Source organism: Pristiophorus japonicus, chromosome 1 (genome assembly GCF_044704955.1).
Source record: "Pristiophorus japonicus isolate sPriJap1 chromosome 1, sPriJap1.hap1, whole genome shotgun sequence".
In the NCBI taxonomy this organism is placed as follows: domain Eukaryota; kingdom Metazoa; phylum Chordata; class Chondrichthyes; family Pristiophoridae; genus Pristiophorus; species Pristiophorus japonicus.
In genome coordinates this window covers 460,657,575-460,675,309 of record NC_091977.1, presented here as the reverse complement: position 1 = coordinate 460,675,309, position 17,735 = coordinate 460,657,575, and positions in this window count along the sequence as shown.

The following is a 17,735-nucleotide window of genomic DNA, read 5'->3' as shown; positions in this document are numbered from 1 at the left end:
ATTTTCAAACATACAGTTTTTCATGCATATTTGTTTGTTTATTCTGTTATTATACCAGTACTTTTACTTTGCCAGTACTTTAAACTTTACTTAAACTAATTCAGATGATAGGCCAGTGCAGGAAAGACAACAAGGAAACCCCACGCAAATGAAACTTTTGATTAACCCTGACTATAATTGAACATTTGAATATCCACAATTAATAGTTCATGCAAAGCATTCATTAATGAGCTGCTGATGCAAAAGCTTAGCGGCTGTGTAACTGTCACTGGCTACTGGTCTTCGGGAGAGGTGTGGTGGTACCGGTGCTAGATCACCAGGCTGATTAAGCTCCTCTATGTCCTCGCCCGTGTCCTCTCCCGCCTGTTCCTCCTCTTCATCCTCGCCGGCTGCCTCTTCTGTCTCATCTCCTTCTGGAGATGCACTTGCAGCATGATTATTTGTCCTCTCTTTATAGCTAGATTATGCAGCATGCAACACACCACAATAAGCTCTGCTACCTGATCAGGGTGGTACTGCAAACTGCCTCCAGAATGATCCAGGCATCTGAAGCGCTGCTTTAGGTCTCCAATTGTCTTTTCAACAATGTTGCGAGTCGCTATGTGACTTTCATTATACTGTTTCTGTGCTTCAGTGACAGGATTACGCAGCGGGATCATCAGCAAACTGGCAAGGCCATATCCTTTATATCCCAGCATCCAACCGTGACCTTCTGGCTGATTGGCAAACACGTCAGGGATAGCACTTTCACGTAAGATGTGCGCATCATGGATGCTGCCAGGAAATGTAGCATTTACTGTTAAAATTGTTTGATTGTAGTCGACAACAAGCTGCACATTTAGTGAGTGGAACCCCTTTCTGTTACAAAACATCTCTGCGTTCTTTAAGGGTGCTTTCAGGGCAATGTGCGTGCAGTCTATTGCTCCCTGCACCTTGGGGAAGTCTGCTATTCTTGAGAAACCCAAAGCCCTCTCGGTCTGTGCCTCCCTGGTCATTGGGAAGCTTATGAAGTCCATCCTGTGAGTGTAAAGGGCTTCAGTCACCTGTCGAATGCAGCAGTGTGTAGTGTGCTGAGAGATATGGCAGATGTCACCAGCTGAAGCCTGACAAGATTCCTGATGCGTAAAAGGCTAGGGTAGTAGTAACCTTCACCTCAACGCACAGTGCGGTTCTGATGGTGCTGGAAGGCTGCAGATCATCCTTAATGAGTTGACATAGCTCATCGATGACCTCCTTCCAGAATTGCAGCCTCCTAAGACAAGCATTTTCAGACAAGTTCAGGTAAGATTGCTTTTCCAAGTACCTTCGTTGGCTGTACAGTCTCCTCCTCTGTCTTCGTCTCCGTCTACGCATTACTCTGCTGCCTCTTCGATTGATCCTTTCAGTAACCAGTGTGTGAGCAATTGCAATTAAAGGCAGGGAAAGTATGGGCTCCATCACTATCGATAATTACTTTCACTAATTTTAATAATCTCTCTACTCTATAATCACTGTACTCTGCACTCTCTGTACTCTCTACGCTGTATACCAGTCAGTTTGATAGGCCCCAACAATATCAGTAAATAACTTCACTATGTAAAAGCTATTTACAAAATTATTTCAATATATAACTATTTACCAAAAATAACTTGATAATACCTATTTATATTCCCTGTACCAATATTCTGAGTAGAATTATCTTTAAATTAACTCTCTAAATAACTCACAACTAATCCTCTACCCTTCCTCTGAAGTTCAAAATGGCGTCCGAAGTGCCCATTTCCTTCTCTTAGGCCCAGTAAAAGCAATTATTTCTCAGCACTCTTTTGGGCCTTGCATCGGCCCAGCGAAGTGCATGCTAGGTGCCGAAACTTGGGATGGGCCTTATGTGGGCGATCCTTTGGACGATCATCTCGGCGATCAAAGTGGAAACTTAGGCACCTGTTTTTCCGGCGATGTTTTGGGCCTAGTTTCCACTTTTTGCTCAAAATGGGCGATAGAGGTCCATTTTGGGCGATAGATGGGCCATAGATGGGCGATGTGAAGTGGAAAGTCTAGCCCCATATTTCCACATGTCATCTGCCTTATTCACTAGACTCCTTATGTTGAAGTATATACTATTGAGCACTGCCGAGCTCCCTTGTCTATTTTCTAGCCTTTGTTTCCTCTGACTTCCAAACTTGCTTACTAATATTCTGCCTTCCATTTCCAACTTTTCTTCTCTCGCTTTTGAATCTACTATAAGGTTCCCATCCTCCTGCCAAGCTAATTTAAACCTGTCCTAATAGCACTAGCAAACCTCTCCGTGAGGATATTGGTCCAAGCCCTGTTGAGGTGCAATCCGTCTGGTATGTAAAGGTCCCACCTCCCCCAGAACTGGTTCCAATGCCTCAGGAATCTAAAGCACTTCTTCCTGCATCATCTCTCCAGCCATACATTCATCTGTTTTATCCTTCTATTTCTGTACTCACTCGCTCGACGCACCAGGAGTAATTTGGAGATTACTACCTTTCCAACTAAAAATAGTAATCGAACTAACAATGGGAGCCATTCGTCGACCACTTGCAGGAATTCTGGGCCTACATGAGAAAAGGAAATTTATTTTGCAAAGAAACCAATACAGCAAAGGACAGAGCATCTTGAAGGAGCTTGTGATTGCTCTATAGATGTGAAGGCACATTCAGAATTATGACTTAAATAAACATAATGCATAAATAAGATGCAGGCATTTCAATATTATACCAGCTATTCTGAAAAATATATTTACATTTATTTGTGAATGCAAGCATTGTGCTTTTTGGGAAGGGATAAATAAACATTTTACCAATTTCATCACAATTGTTGAGATTTCCAAAATAAAACTTCTCATATGTGTCTGAGTGTAATTTTGACTTTGTGCGATAGTGTAAAACAGATGATAGCAAATTGGCAGCCCGTTTTACATCTCTCCTCATTTTCATTTCCATTGAAGTCAAAATAAAAATCAGGAGAGTTGTAAAATGGGCTGCCAATTTGCAATCATCTATTTACCATGTCGTACAAAGTCAAAATGATCCCCTCTCTCTATTTGGGGACAGCTGCATGTCTGTATAAAAAAATGTCTTTACTTCACAGTAAGTAGATAATAGATTATCAGGTGAATGCTGCATAACTTAATTTAATTAGAAAAATGATTTTGTGAAACTAATGTGCTTCAAGTTGTCTTTATTAATTACATAATCATCTCAAATAATTGCTTATATAGAATAATTATTTTCGCATGAAGCACTTGTGTTAGCAGCTTTTGGCTTTGATTAGAAGATGTGAATTATGCTTTTAAAACTTGATGGGTGGAATTGGTTAGTTAATTTGCTGGACTTTTACAACCATATATAGGTTATATAATAAACAGACCTTACCTGTGATGTTACAATTTATGAGAAATGAAGGCACCACTAGGCTGCAGCCAGTTTTAATGACACAGAGCAGAGTACTGAAATTCTCAGTACATACAAAGCATGTTGAGTTCAGAAACTTGAGCATATAATCCAAGCTGACACTTCAATGCAGTATTGAGGAAGTCATCATCATCATCATAGGCGATCCCTCGTATCGAGGATGACTTGCAGAAGTGCTGCACTGTTGGAGGTGCCATCTTTTGGATGAGAAGTTAAACCGAGGCTCTGTCTGACCTCGTAGGTAGATGTAAAAGATCTCACAGCATTATTTGAAGAAGAACAGGGGAGTTTTCCTGGTATCCTGGACAACATTTATCTGTCAACCAACACTGAAAACAGATTATCTGGTCATATATTTAATTGCTGTTTGTGGGAGCTTTTGCGCAAAATGTCGCGTTTCCTACATTACAACAGTGACTACACCTCTAAAGTAATTAATTGGCTGTAAAGCACTTTCGGATGTCTTGAGTCATGAAAGGTGCTATAGAAATGCAAGTTGCTATTTTTTTTCTATTTTACATTTTCAAGGAGCTTTTACTGTACAAGATTAGTTCACTCCACATCTGGTGGCACTAACGTTCCACTTGTTTCATGCTGTAACTTGCAATTTGCTTGCTTTAAAAGCCTGAAGGGAGCATTATTTCAAATACATTTCGATTCACCTGGTTTCTGCTTTTCCCACTATTGAATTCATTGTGGAATTTTAACTCCAAAAAATGGGTGGATGGGAGGTTAAAGAGTTAAAAATCGGATTCCTGACCCCAAACCCACCTCCAATCTGCCCACTATCGGTTTTAATGGAGAAAGAGAAAGGGCCAGGCAGCCAATACACTCCCAAGAGGCGAGTTGGTACTTTAAATATGAGAATGATGTTAGAAGCCTCGGATTTAACCTGCTTTGCAGGTTTAACTGTGGCTGGCTGGGGTTCCCGGAATCTGGAATCCCGGCAGCGCAGCGAGGCGAGGACCGCCTCGGGGAGCATTCCCTGTGGGCCAGGCGGAGCAGGAGTGCTTCGTCCCAAGCTGCCCCACCATACAAACACCCCCTACAAAAACCCCTTAGGGTAGGACCCCCACCCCCCGGAGTCAGGGATTGGACCTCCCCCACCTGGGATCGGAACCCCACCCAAGCTCCCTGCGGTCAGGGATCACATCCCCACCCCGACGGGACTGTACCCTCGCCCTAGGTCGGGCCCTCACCTAGCTGGGGTTGTGGCCTCTTGTCTAGGGTTCCCCACTCGATTGGAAGCCAGCCTGTCAATCAAGCTGACATACAGGCGGGGAATCTGTCCATGACATCACACACGCACTTTGGAGTTAAAACCTTCGGGTTTCCCGTGTCCTATCAGGCCCCTTGGTAGAGCGGGAGTGGGTCTCCAGGTAACATTTTCGGTCCACGTTTCATAAATTCTACCACAGGAAAATTGTCATCTGCCTGAATGCTAGATGTTGAAATCTACAAAATGTATTTAAAAAAATCTTTTATGATTAAAGCCTTGCATTCTGTTGATTTGGGAGCACGGTTGCCTTTGTGACAAAAGGTTACGGATTCAAAGCCCACTCCCGAGCCTTGAGCACATAATATAGGCTAATACTTCAGTGCAATACAGAGGGAGTGCTGCACTGCTGGAGGTGCCGTCTTTTGGATGATAAAACAATTTGTAAGACCCCGTCAACCTTCTCAGGTGGACATAACAAATCCCATGGCACTCTTCAAAGATGAGCAAGGGTGTTTCTCTGGTAACCTGGCCAATAGTTATCCAACAACCAACACCACAAACAACAGATTCTCTGGCCAGTTATCTCATTACTGTTTGTGGGATCATGCTGTGTGCAAATTGGCTGCAACATTTCCGTACATAGGAGTGTGGTACATCAACAAAGTGCTTCATTGGTTGTGAACTGTGCAAAGCACTTTCTTAATTTGGGTCTGGTGCTTTAGGCAGTTTGTGAAGCTTGTGGTATAGATAGTTGTATGTAGCATTTGTTGAAGCATTCAATCACCCTGACCACCCGACTAGGGTGGATCTGGCATGAGCACACCAGAGCAAAGGTGAGTATCCATAATGAATTTACCAGATCGGGTGCCAGTGAGCGTTGCAAGGTCACGGTCTGCCTGGCGTTGAAGACCCCGGCAGTACTTCATACCAGCGGCACAACGGGGCGGGGGCGGGGGGCCAGTGTGCCGCCAGATTCGCCTTGCCTCGGTGCTACTGCATCAGAGCCTCATTACCGCCCCCTGCAGGCGATAATGGGAGGCGTTAAACAACTGATTTTCCCCAAAATGCCCTCTGAAGTGGCCTAGTAAGCCAGTCAAGTTGTGTCAAACCAATACAAAGAATACCACATGGACTGCAAGAATGCAGTGATTCTAGAAGAAAGCCCACCACACTTTCTCAGGGCACCTAGGGATAGGCAATGCATGTTAGCCTTGTCAGCGACATCCATATCCCAGGAATGAAAGTTAAAAATTTAAATATTGACAGCGGTAGACTGATGTACACTCCTTATGAACCCTTTTTTTTCCAGCTGTGCCTTCTTTCTAAAGATATTTTCTCTTGAATGATTGAGGTGTAAAGTGAGGATAAATGAAATGTTTTATTTTTATAATCAAAGACTATTTATGCAGACTTTCCTTCAGGAGATTAAATAGTTGTGTCAGAGACCATGATAGAACAGGTGGTACTTGGTGCAAAGAGCAGACTTGGTGGGCTGAATGGCATTTGCTTGTTCCATATTCTTATTCATTCACAAAAGCAGGAAGGAATGATCATGTTGGTGCAGCAGGGAGAGTGCTTTTTTAAAATTCATCCTGATTTTCTCCCAGGAAAGTCACTTTTCCCACATGCCTCTGGGATAGCAATATAGTTTCTGCTATGTGATCGCTATGTGAATGATGACAATCTTACTCCATGACTGGTTAACAGCAAGTGCTGTTTAAGTGGGAATACAAAATATATTAGGATTTATTTCCCCTTTTCTCCCCCTCAAGATATAAGTTTTGCTCCTGCTTGTATCTGTCCGATTGAAAACTGACAAACTGGCTGTCTAGTGTCTTTGAGTGACAGATATCTCCTGGACTTGAATTAATGATCTTCTTGTTGAAAGTCAAGCACTTTATCACATCAGCAACGGAGTAAACCCCTTGGGGAGAACATTTGTAAGGCTTGAGTAAAATATTTTAATAGGATAAGGTAGGTGACAAATGTAACTGCATATCTGGCCTTAGGTACTGAAAATCATAATTGGAAAACAGTAAGGGCCTGAAATTGGTGGACATACTGGCCGCATACCGCCCGCCCATAAATGCAAAATTGGTCAAAAAACACCTACATACCACCCGGCGGAAAATTCATCAGTGACGTACCGCTGGGCGGTATGCACACTGCCCGCCCATGCAGACCGCCGACATACCATCCGAAAGTGCAAAATTTATGACATACCACCGGAAATGCATACCGTCCTATAGTGGGTGGTATGTATACAGAGCTGACAGGTTTGTTTGATATTTATAATTCTCCACAGTTTGATGTATTTTTAAATAGATTGTAGTATTTTCATGTTAGACAATAATATAAATGTTCCCATAAAGCCTTATTTACTCATTTATTAATTAACTATAATAATTTTATTAGGGTCTCTCGCCCACCCCCCCCCCCCCAGAATCTCTCACACCCCAGTCTCTCTCTCGCTCCCACACCCCAGTCTCTCTTGCTCCTACACCCGTCTCTCTCGCTCCCACACCCCAGTCTCTCTCGCTCCCACACCCCAGTCTCTCTCGCTCCCACACCTCAGTCTCTCTCGCTCCCACACCCCAGTCTCTCTCGCTCCCACGCTCCCACACCCCAGTCTCTCTCGCTCCCACACCCCAGTCTCTCCCGCTCCCACACCCCAGTCTCTCTCACTCCCATAGCCCAGTCTCTCTCGCTCCTACACCCGAGTTTCTCTCGCTCCTACACCCCAGTCTCGTTCGCTCCCACACCCGTCTCTTTCACTCCCACACCTCACAGCGATCCCCTTCCCCCTCCCTCGCCCCGCCCACATACAGCGCTTTCAGGCCGGCAGTCTCTGTGGACGCTCGTCGGTGCCTCTTGGGGGGGCGCAGAGCTTCACAGCAGCATGCGTGTGTACACAACTCGGGAGCCAAAGATTCCCGAGTCAAAAGGCCTCCTCCACCGCACATCGCCGGCTGCACTCTGCTCCCACTCGCTGCACTCCGCTCGGCTTACCGCCGAGAAAAATTCAGTGAAATTCCTGCCCACTCAGCCCCAGCAGTACCAGGCGGTAAAACATTACACACCGCCCATGGACCGCCGAAAAATGGGCGGACCATGTGTTTGACCAATTTCGACCTCTAAGAAATTGTACATTTTTTATTGTTACACAATAATTATATATTACTATCCATAACTGTAATAGATGTTAAGCTTTTGAAAAATTTCTGTAAATATTAATTTTTAAAGGAGTGATAAATTCATCACACATATATCGCAAGTCCAGTTAACATCTGCAGCTGGTTCATTAAAGTAACAAAGCTGAATGAGGATACATGTCAAGTTCAATTCTTGCCAAATGAAAAGGTACCTGAGTTGCTTCAATTCTGATCGAGCTTGCCATGTCAAATTCAATATATCTTGATCAGTCTCTGCCGGCCTCTCCCATCTAGAGAAGAAAATCTCTGTCTCCTTTTCCTGTTACTGTTATATCCTGTTACCTAGAATATAAAGGTACTTATACTGGATAACAAAGATGTCAGTAACCATTTTAGTAAAATTAAAGTGGTAGAAATAAGAGAGAGAATTATAGATGCTGGAAATCTGAACTAAAGAGCAGGGAATGCACGGTGTCTAAAAAATAAAAATGGGTAAAGATTTTGGGTGGCAGCCTTCAATAATATGTTAACCAACTTTTTATTTCAGACGTTATGTAATCATTTCTTTATCGCTTGATTGGAAATCTCATACACAAGTAATTAGATGAATTAATGTCATTTTGAATTTAATTTTTATTTATGAACTCTTGCATAATTTAATGCTCAATTTGTAAACTTCTTTTACAATTTACATCAGAAAACTTCATCATAGGCAGTCCCTCAGAGTCTAGGATGACTTGCTTCCACACTAGAAATGAGTTCTCAGGTGACTGAAGAGTCCAATGCGGGACCTCGTCTCTGTCACAGGTGGAGCAAACAGTGGTTGAAGGAGCAGATGGGTGGGGTGCCTGGGTTGCCACATGCTCCTTCCACTGTCGACGCTTGGCTTCAGTTTGCTCTCAGCGAAGAGACTCGAGGTGCTCAGCGCCTTCCCGGAAGCTTTTCCTTCACTTTGGGTGGTCTTGGGCCAGGGATTCCCACATGTCGGTGGGGATGTTACATTTTTTCAAGGAGGCTTTGAGGGTTTCCTTGAAGCGTTTCCTCTGCCCACCTGGGGACTTGCTTGCCGTGTCGGAGCTCCAAGTAGAGCGCTTGTTTTTGGAGTCTCGTGTTAGGCATGCGGGCGATGTGGCCTGAACAGCGGAACTGATTGAGCGTGGTCAGTGCTTCGATGCTGGGGATATTGGCCTGAGCGAGGACACTGATGTTGGTGCGCCTATCCTACCAATGGATTTGCAGGATCTTACGAAGGCAGCGTTGGTGGTACTCCTCCAATGTTTGGAGGTGGCTACTGTACATAGCCCATCTGAGCCATATAGGAGGGCAGGTATCACCACTGCTTTGTAGACCATAAGCTTGGTGCTGGATTTGAGTTCCTGGTCTTCATACACACTCTTCCTCAGGCAACCGAAGGCTGCACTGACACACTGAAGGTGGTGTTGGACCTTTTCATCATTGTTGACAGTAGGCTCCCGAGGAATGGAAAATGGTCCATGTTGTCCAAGGCCTCGTCGTGGATTTTGATAACCGGGGGGGGCAGAGCTGTGTGGTTCTCGTACGTATCAGTGAAGGTGTTGATGATAGCTCTGAGTTTGGCCTCCAAGTGTACACAGACGCAGGTGGCATCTACATACTGTAGTTCGATGATGGAGGATGGGACGAAGATGGGATCTGGCCTGGAGGTGGTGGAGGTTGAACTAATTCCCGTTTGTCCTGTAATTTAGCTCTACTCCAGCGTGGAGCTTGCCGAGGGTGAAATGGAGCATTGCAGCAAGCAAGATTGAGAAGAACGTTGGTGCGATGACACAGCCTTGCTTGACCCCGGTCCGAACGTGGAATGGGTCTGTGGTGGATCCGTTGATCAGGATCATGTCTTGCATGTCTTCGTGGAGCAGGCGGAGAATGGTGACAAACTTTTGAGGGCAGCCGAATCTGAGGAGGGCATGCCATAATCCCTCATGGTTGAGAGTGTCGAAGGCTTTTGTGTGGTCAAAGAAGGCCATGTACAGCTGTTGGTGCTGTTCCCTGCATTTCTCTTGTATCTGCCGCAAGGTGAAGATCATGTCTATTGTGTCCCTTAGTGGGCGGAATCCGCATTGCGACTTTGGAAGGAGTTCTTCAGCCACAGGAAGAAGACGATTCAGGAGGATTCTTGCGATGACTTAGGGATTTATTTTAAATTCAGGTTTTGGTAAATTCTCAGTTCATTTTTGACCAGGCACATAATTTAATATTCTATAAAAATATGGGTTTCTGTTCATTTTGTGCCATTTTGAGTCATCCACCTCTTGTTTGAGCAAAAATGTTACACATATCTACACACTTACAAATTTAGCTAATAATTTGGGTTGATCCAATCAACTATCATGTTATTGCATTCATTCTACCATGACTTACTTGAGTTTAGCTCAAGTTTAACAATTGGTACTTCTACTGGCCTGCAATTGTCTTTACTGGTCCTGTCCAATTCCTATATTCCTTCAACCTCCTTAAAGCTTAATTAGCCACTGATGCCAACCAATTCAATGATGTAAACTAGGACCAAACCAGCTGCCTATCATATACCCTGTCTTCAATTAATTTTCACTGTCCATACTAAGTGAGCTTGAGTAACCCACTGTGGCTGAGACTACTGCTGATTCAATTTTAGCTGATGCATTCTGAAACCGGTGGATTTGTATTCTTATTTTGATGACTATGGTTTGTGTAATTGGATGTTAATCATCTACTTTATTTATTCATAGGGTGCTAAGGGAAGGTGCAATAATCTGTGGTACCAATTATATCCCTGCATGTGGTAGATGCTGTTTTTTGTTCAGAACACACACACATCCTCTGCATTGTGGATAGTTGTTTTAAAATGGGCCCATATCTTCTTCCTTTGGAAATAGCTAACATAACTCTTTAAAAAAAAAAGTATTTCATCATATATTAAAGGCTTGTCACGAAACAGACTCTAGTATAAAACACAACTGAGATTGATTAAACCAGTGTTGGAATTGCTAAAGGTAGTATTGCAGCTAAGAGCAATGCAGCAGTGATAACAAGACATTTTTTCATTTACTTATGGAGTCAGAGGAAAGGTCCCCTATCCAACCACAATCCCCTTTTACACCACTGTCCTTCTTTGGAGCAGACAGTAGTTGTGTCCCCAACAAATCCCAGTAAAAACGATCAGAGAAGGCATTACTGGGTTTCAGCATAATTTGCAAACCTTCAGCTGGCAGGAGTGTGTTAAATGACCCACAGAAATTTGGGGCCATTCTCTTTATTGTTCATTATCCCAAGTCAAAGACCTTCTTTTGCTTGTCTATGGATGCAAAGTTACATCAATATTGATGCTTGTCTTTTGAAGGGCTATGTATGAATACAGAGAGATTAATGATGGGCTAATTCAGCATTTTGCATCAATTTTCAATTCTGAAGGTGATGCCATGGTCTCAGTATGACAAGATAGTTCTATAGCTAAAAATACCGCTTTAGAAAAAAACTGCTGGTATGGTTTTAACTAAAGTTAGTGTGGTTGGGATTGATTATACTTAATGTCATTTCCCACACGATGCTCAGAGAAATGGGGGAGGTCATCTGGAAGCCACTGGCTGATATATTCAATAGTTTATTAAGTTTCAGCTTGGTTTCTATGACTTAGAGGTCACTTTATTTGAGAAGACGAAAGTTGCTGGAAGGAACATTGTGACTTGTGGATAGCTACCCAGGTAGTGTGAAAATGGAACAGCAAATATTCCCACCTTTACTATATGTTTCTTACACAACTTTCAACATGATAGCTTAAGTCATTGCCAACAATGGCATCAGAAGCTGTACCTGGCCTAGCACTGACACAGAGAGAACTGGGTAAAGATGTCAGAATAAAGGTGATGGTTTTTAAAGAAGATGGAGGTGAATGTGTACATGGGCAGGGGACACAAAACAGGGGGGATGGCATTGGCCGCCCTTTATATGCCTTGCCCAATATTCGGTTCCACTGAATTAAATAGAACTGAATATCGGGTGAGTCGTACAACAGGTGGAAAGTTCGATTCCGTCTGTTTTGTGATTTCCTCCCATGTCCATTTCCACCCCCATTGTCTCATACATTTGTAATTATGTACATCATCATCATAGGCAGTCCCTCAAAATGAGGATGACTTGCTTCCACACTAAAAAAAAGGATGACTTCACAGGTGTTTCAAAAGAAGAACCCGAACTACATCCTCAAGGGTGGAAGATGCCTGTGCGTGGATTTTTTTTAACTTGTGGTGGCCGTTGGACACCAGCCACCACACGGGCTTGACAGAGCTAGGTCTTGGTCCAGTGGCAAGGATTACCGAAAACAATTGGAGACCTGCTCTACTGCACAGACTCAGTGCGCACACATATCAGTGTGGGCTGGCCTGTGCTGCCCCTCAGCCCCTGAACTCACGCCTTCCCTGGGCTCCGATCACATCCCTCCATAGTCTCTCACAGCTCCTTTGCCCCAATCTTATTGCTCCTGCTGCATTTGCCCATGCGCCAATCACGTGGGATTCGGTAGTACCTTGCTGGACTGCAATTTACCACAACAGCTAGGTTGACTAAGGCCCACTGATAACTTGACAACCTTTAGGTTACTTAACATGTCAATGTACATAATTGCCCCGAACTTGGTGCACTCACCGCCTGCTGCCGCCGAGTTTTTTGGACAGTCTCCCCTCGGTGCCAGTTTCCTCTAGGCCTCCCGCCGGCGGGAGGGGAGGATCGCTGGGAACCGCCTGCTGATGTCCACCAGCGCGCAAGGCGCGCAAGTGTCCTCCCGTCCGCCGAGCTGCCAGATTCCTCTGGGCGGGAGTCGGTGGCAGCAGGGAGAAGGACCGACACGTGGAGGCAGCTCTAACCCTAACGGTAAGTCTGAAGACCTGAAAAAAAGGGTTAGTAAACTTTTTTTTAAACAGTGCCACCCAAAGGATCGCCGAGAGACCTGGCGGTACTTTGGCAAGGAGATTCCTCAAAAAGATCTGCAAAGACCGCATGGCGGCAAAAAAACAACTTTCACCCTGAATGTGGGTGGCAGCGGGTGGGAGCTCCCAATATCGGTGGCAAATGCAATCCTCGCCAAAGTACCGGCAAGGATTGAGTCGGGCCCAGGTAGGGGGGAACACATAAAAATAAAAATTTACACAAAAAAAACGCACTGGAAAACCTTCATGGGACCCCATCCACCTGAATTATGTACAGGCCAGTAAAGGAAAGTCAATCATCATCATCATCATAAGCAGTCCCTCGGAATCGAGGAAGACTTGCTTCCACTCCTGAAGTGAGTTTTTCGGTGGTTGAACAGTCCATTACGAGAGCCACAGACTCTGTCACAGGTGGGACAGATAGTCATTGAGGGAAGGGGTGGGTGGAACTGTTTTGCCGCACGCTCTTTCCGCTGCCTGCGCTTGATTTCTGCATGCTCTCAGCGTTGAGACTCGAGGTGCTCAGCGCCCTCTCGGATGCACTTCCTCCACTTAGGGCGGTCTTGGGCCAGGGACTCCCAGGTGTCAGTGGGGATGTTGCACTTTATTAGGGAGGCTTTAAGGGTGTCCTTGTAGCATTTCCGCTGCCCATCTTTGGCTCATTTGCCGTGAAGGAGCTCCGAGTAGAGCACTTGCTTTGGGTGTCTCGTGCCTGGCATGCGGACTATGTGGCCTGCCCAACAGAGCTGATTGAGTGTGGTCAGTGCTTCAATGCTGGGGATGTTAGCCTGAATGAGGATGCTGATGTTGGTGTGCCTGTCTTCCCAGGGGATTTGTAGGATCTTGCAGAGACATCGTTGGTGATATTTCTCCAGCAATTTGAGGTGTCTACTGTACATGGTCCATGTCTCTGATCAATACAAGAGAGCAGGTATTACTACAGCCCTGTAGACCATGAGCTTTGTGGCAGTTTTGAGGGCCTGATCTTCAAACACTCTTTTCCTCAGGTGGCCGAAGGCTGCACTGGCGCACTGGAGGTGGTGTTGGATCTCGTCATCGATGCCTGCTCTTGTTGATAAGAGGCTCCTGAGATATGGGAAGTGGTCCACGTTGTCCAGGGCCGCGCCATGGATCTTGATGACTGGGGCGCAATGCTGTGCGGTGAGGACAGGTTGGTGGAGGACCTTTGTCTTATGGATGTTTAGCGTAAGGCCCATGCTTTCGTACGCCTCAGTAAATACATCGATTATGACCTGGAGTGCAGCCTCTGTATGTGCGCAGACTCAGGCGTCGTCCGCGTACTGTAGCTCAATGACAGAGGTTGGGGTGGTCTTGAATCTGGCCTGGTGACAGCGCAGGTTGAACAGGTTCCCACTGGTTCTGTAGTTTAGTTGCACTCCAGCAGGGAGCTTGTTGACTGTGAGGTGGAGCATGGCGGCGAAAAAGATTGAACAATTGAGAAGAGGGTTGGAGCGATTACACAGCCCTGTTTGACCCCGGTCCGGACATGGATTGGGTCTGTGATGGATCCGTTGGTAAGGATCTCGTCGTGAAGCAGGCGGAGGATGGTGACAAACTTTTAGGGGCATCCGAAACGGAGGAGGACGATCCATAGACTCTCGCGGTTGACAGTGTCAAAGGCCATTGTAAAGTTGAAGAAGGCCATGTATAAGGGCTGGCGCTGTTCCCTGCATTTTTCCTGTAGCTGTCGCGCAAAGATCATGTCCATTGTGCTCCATAGGGTTTAAAGTCCTGGAACTACCTCCCTAACAGTATTGTGTGAGTACCTTCACCACATAGACACTAGTGGTTTAAGAAGTACCATTACCACCTTATCAAGGGCAAGTACAGATGGGCAATAAATACTGGCCTTGCCTGCGACGTCCATATCTCGAGAATGAATTCATACAGCATGTATGAATCTTCCTGAATGAACCCAACCAATGAAATGCACTGATGTGACTTTAACAGGAAAAGATGGTATAAAACATTAGGGTTTTGCAGTGACATCAGAAGATCGACTACAAATAAATTCCCTGACAACTATTGAACAAAGGATGCTGATATCCAGACTCGCGCACAATATGCCAGGTTCCGCACAGCAATTGTTGAACCAATATAACTTCACACTGTCCAACATGCCCGAATGAATGGTGAACATAAAAATGAGCCCCCACCTATTTATCACCGACAAAACAGTCTGCCTGATTGTGCTCACATCCACCAGATTAAACATCTCCACCATGTACCTTCGCTGCAGTGTGTACTACCCACAGGTTGCACTGCAGCAACTCCCCAAGGTTTCGTTGGCAGCGCCTCCCAAACCCGAGACCTCCACCATATATATAAGGACAAGGGCAGCAGATGCATGGGAACACCATCACCTCGAAGTCACACACGATCCCAAGATGGAGATATATCACTGTTCCTTCATCGCCGTTGGATTAAAGTCCTGGAACTAACTCCCTAACAGGATTATGTGAGTACCTTCACCACATGGACACCAGTGGTTTAAGAAGTACCATTACCATTTTCTCAAGGGCATGTAGGGATGGGCAATAAATACTGGCCTTGCCTGCGACGCCAATATTTCGAGAATTACTTTTTGAAAAATAAAACTGGATTTGAGACTCAAAAAATTCAATTATCACACCCAATCAACCCACAGCTCCCCGATGCACATTTTCACACCTGTTACACAGTAAAAGAGCACCGACATAGAGACAGTGAAAGACATTCTGCCTGATGACATGAGAGGGACACGTGCAGCAGATGATATCTTCCAAATTCATGCTAGCTTTGGATTTCAAAGCAGCTAACATGAACAGCTCATTGCTCACAAATGGAGAACCTTATTACTTTCAAAACTAAAAATAAATTGGTATTTTGTACTAAAGAAAGAAAGAAGAAAAACTTGCATTTATACAGAGCCTTTCATGACCTCAGGACATCCCAAAGCGTTTACAGCCAATTAATTACTTTTGAAGTGTAATCTCTGTTGTAATGTAGGAAACGCGGCAGCTAATTGCACACAGCAAGCTCCCACAAACAGCAAGGTGATAATGACCAGCTAATGTGTTTTTGTTATGTTAATTGAGGGATAAATATAGGCCAGGACACTGGGGATAACTCTCTTGCTCTTCATTGAAATAGTGCCATGGGATCTTTTACATCCACCTGAGAAGGCAGAATGCAAGGTAATCATAAAATGTAGCTTCTGCTTTCTTTAAAGATGGTGATGCAGGAACGGGTGATTCACAGCAGCAACCAGAAATTCACATTTCACCAGAACACTATGGGGTAGAAATTCACCGCCATCCGAAACGGAGTCCACCTACTGTTTTTTTATATTCAGCACTTGGAAGATTATTTTTGCTCGAGGAGGATGTAGTTGCAGCTGAGGAGCGGAAATGTCCTTGCAGTGGGTTGGCCACCCCAATCACTCATCAGCGCCATGCTAATGATGTCAGCTGATGACATCTGCGCGACGCGGACGTGCAGCTTCACGACTTCTCTCACCTTTAGTTAAAGGGGAGGGCCGCTGCGAGCTCTGCATATTTATAAGTTAGGTCCACTGGGCCACCAGGGAGGGTTTTGGCGGGGCCAGCAGCCTGACACCCAAGAGGGGGTGCCAGGCTGCCTGTTAGTGGCCCAGCCTGGCAGTCGGCCGACAATAAAAAATAAAATGGCATTGCCGGCAGCGCCACCTCCCCTTTAAGGGCGGCTGCGCCACCAACGAACAAGGAGTGCACCAACACAAAAAGCTGTCGGGGACACCGACCGGCAGCGGCGCTGTTCCCACGGGCAATTCCACAAAAGGGATATTTCCCACAGGGCAATTTTGGGAAGGGTCAGTGTGTGCACGACATGGCAGGAAAACGGGCGGAGCAGTCCCCTACATCGCTCCACCCCTGATGAAGGGCAACTAAAAACATGGCGGCCCCTCCGCGGACATTCCGCGCCGCCTCGTGGCTGCTGCTTTCAGGCGACCAGAGGCCTTATCGTGAGGGGCAATTTTGGCCCTGATGGGTCATCACTTAAAAGGTCACATACTAGATTTATGGATTTGAAGCAGCAAGTGGAAGCAACCGAAATTGTAAAGCACATCAGTGTGGAAGAGATAGAGTAGACAGATGTAGATGCAAGCCATCATAATCGCTACCCTTGTTTCATCTCTTTGAGATGGAGTGCTTTGAAGTCCTGCATTCCAAAGGAGGCTGATTGAGGGCAGAGGCACTGCAGCAATGCACCTTGACTGTTTGGGTAATGTGAAGGAGAGACAGAGAATTGTCTGATATGGAGTCTGCTATCAGTCAGACACTTTCACGATTTGTGACTAAAGTATCTAAACAGAAAAGGGTTATTGACATCTGCCAGAGAAGGATATGTGGGACAGGGAGCAGCGGGGGGATTGAAATTCATCTGGACCAGTTTTCCAGACAGTAGCTGAAACAGACAGATCAGAAAGATCCCAGATTTAATTCCCAGTCTGTATTGAGTTATCTGATATTAACTGGTGCAGCAGTAGTTATGCTGAAAGTGGCAGCAGTGCCCTGGGTTAGGAAGTGGAAAATCATCCACGATTCCCATTCCTTATTGATATTAGCAACCTCTTCTAGAAGTGTGTATGTGCAAATGTCAGGTAAAGATCCGATTAGGCTCACTTGTGGCACCAGGCAGCCTGTCAGGACTCAGTGTGAAGGCTAATTATCTAATTGCATAAATGACTCCCACTGATATATAAATATATAAATCTGCATATATCAAACTATATAACCATATGGAATTGCATAAAACTATAAATAAATACAATACATAGAGGTATGTAAATATAAAAGTAAGACTAAAATTAAAAGAAACGGAATACTGCTTTGTGTAATTTAAGCTTAGGTGATGCTGCATTCAGAGGGCAGGATTTTCTGCTGGTTACTTCAACTCATCAATCTAACCATAGGAGAATGTGATAGAAAGTTGTTGGGTCAAACATGGCTACTTAGTTTGTTATGCTTCT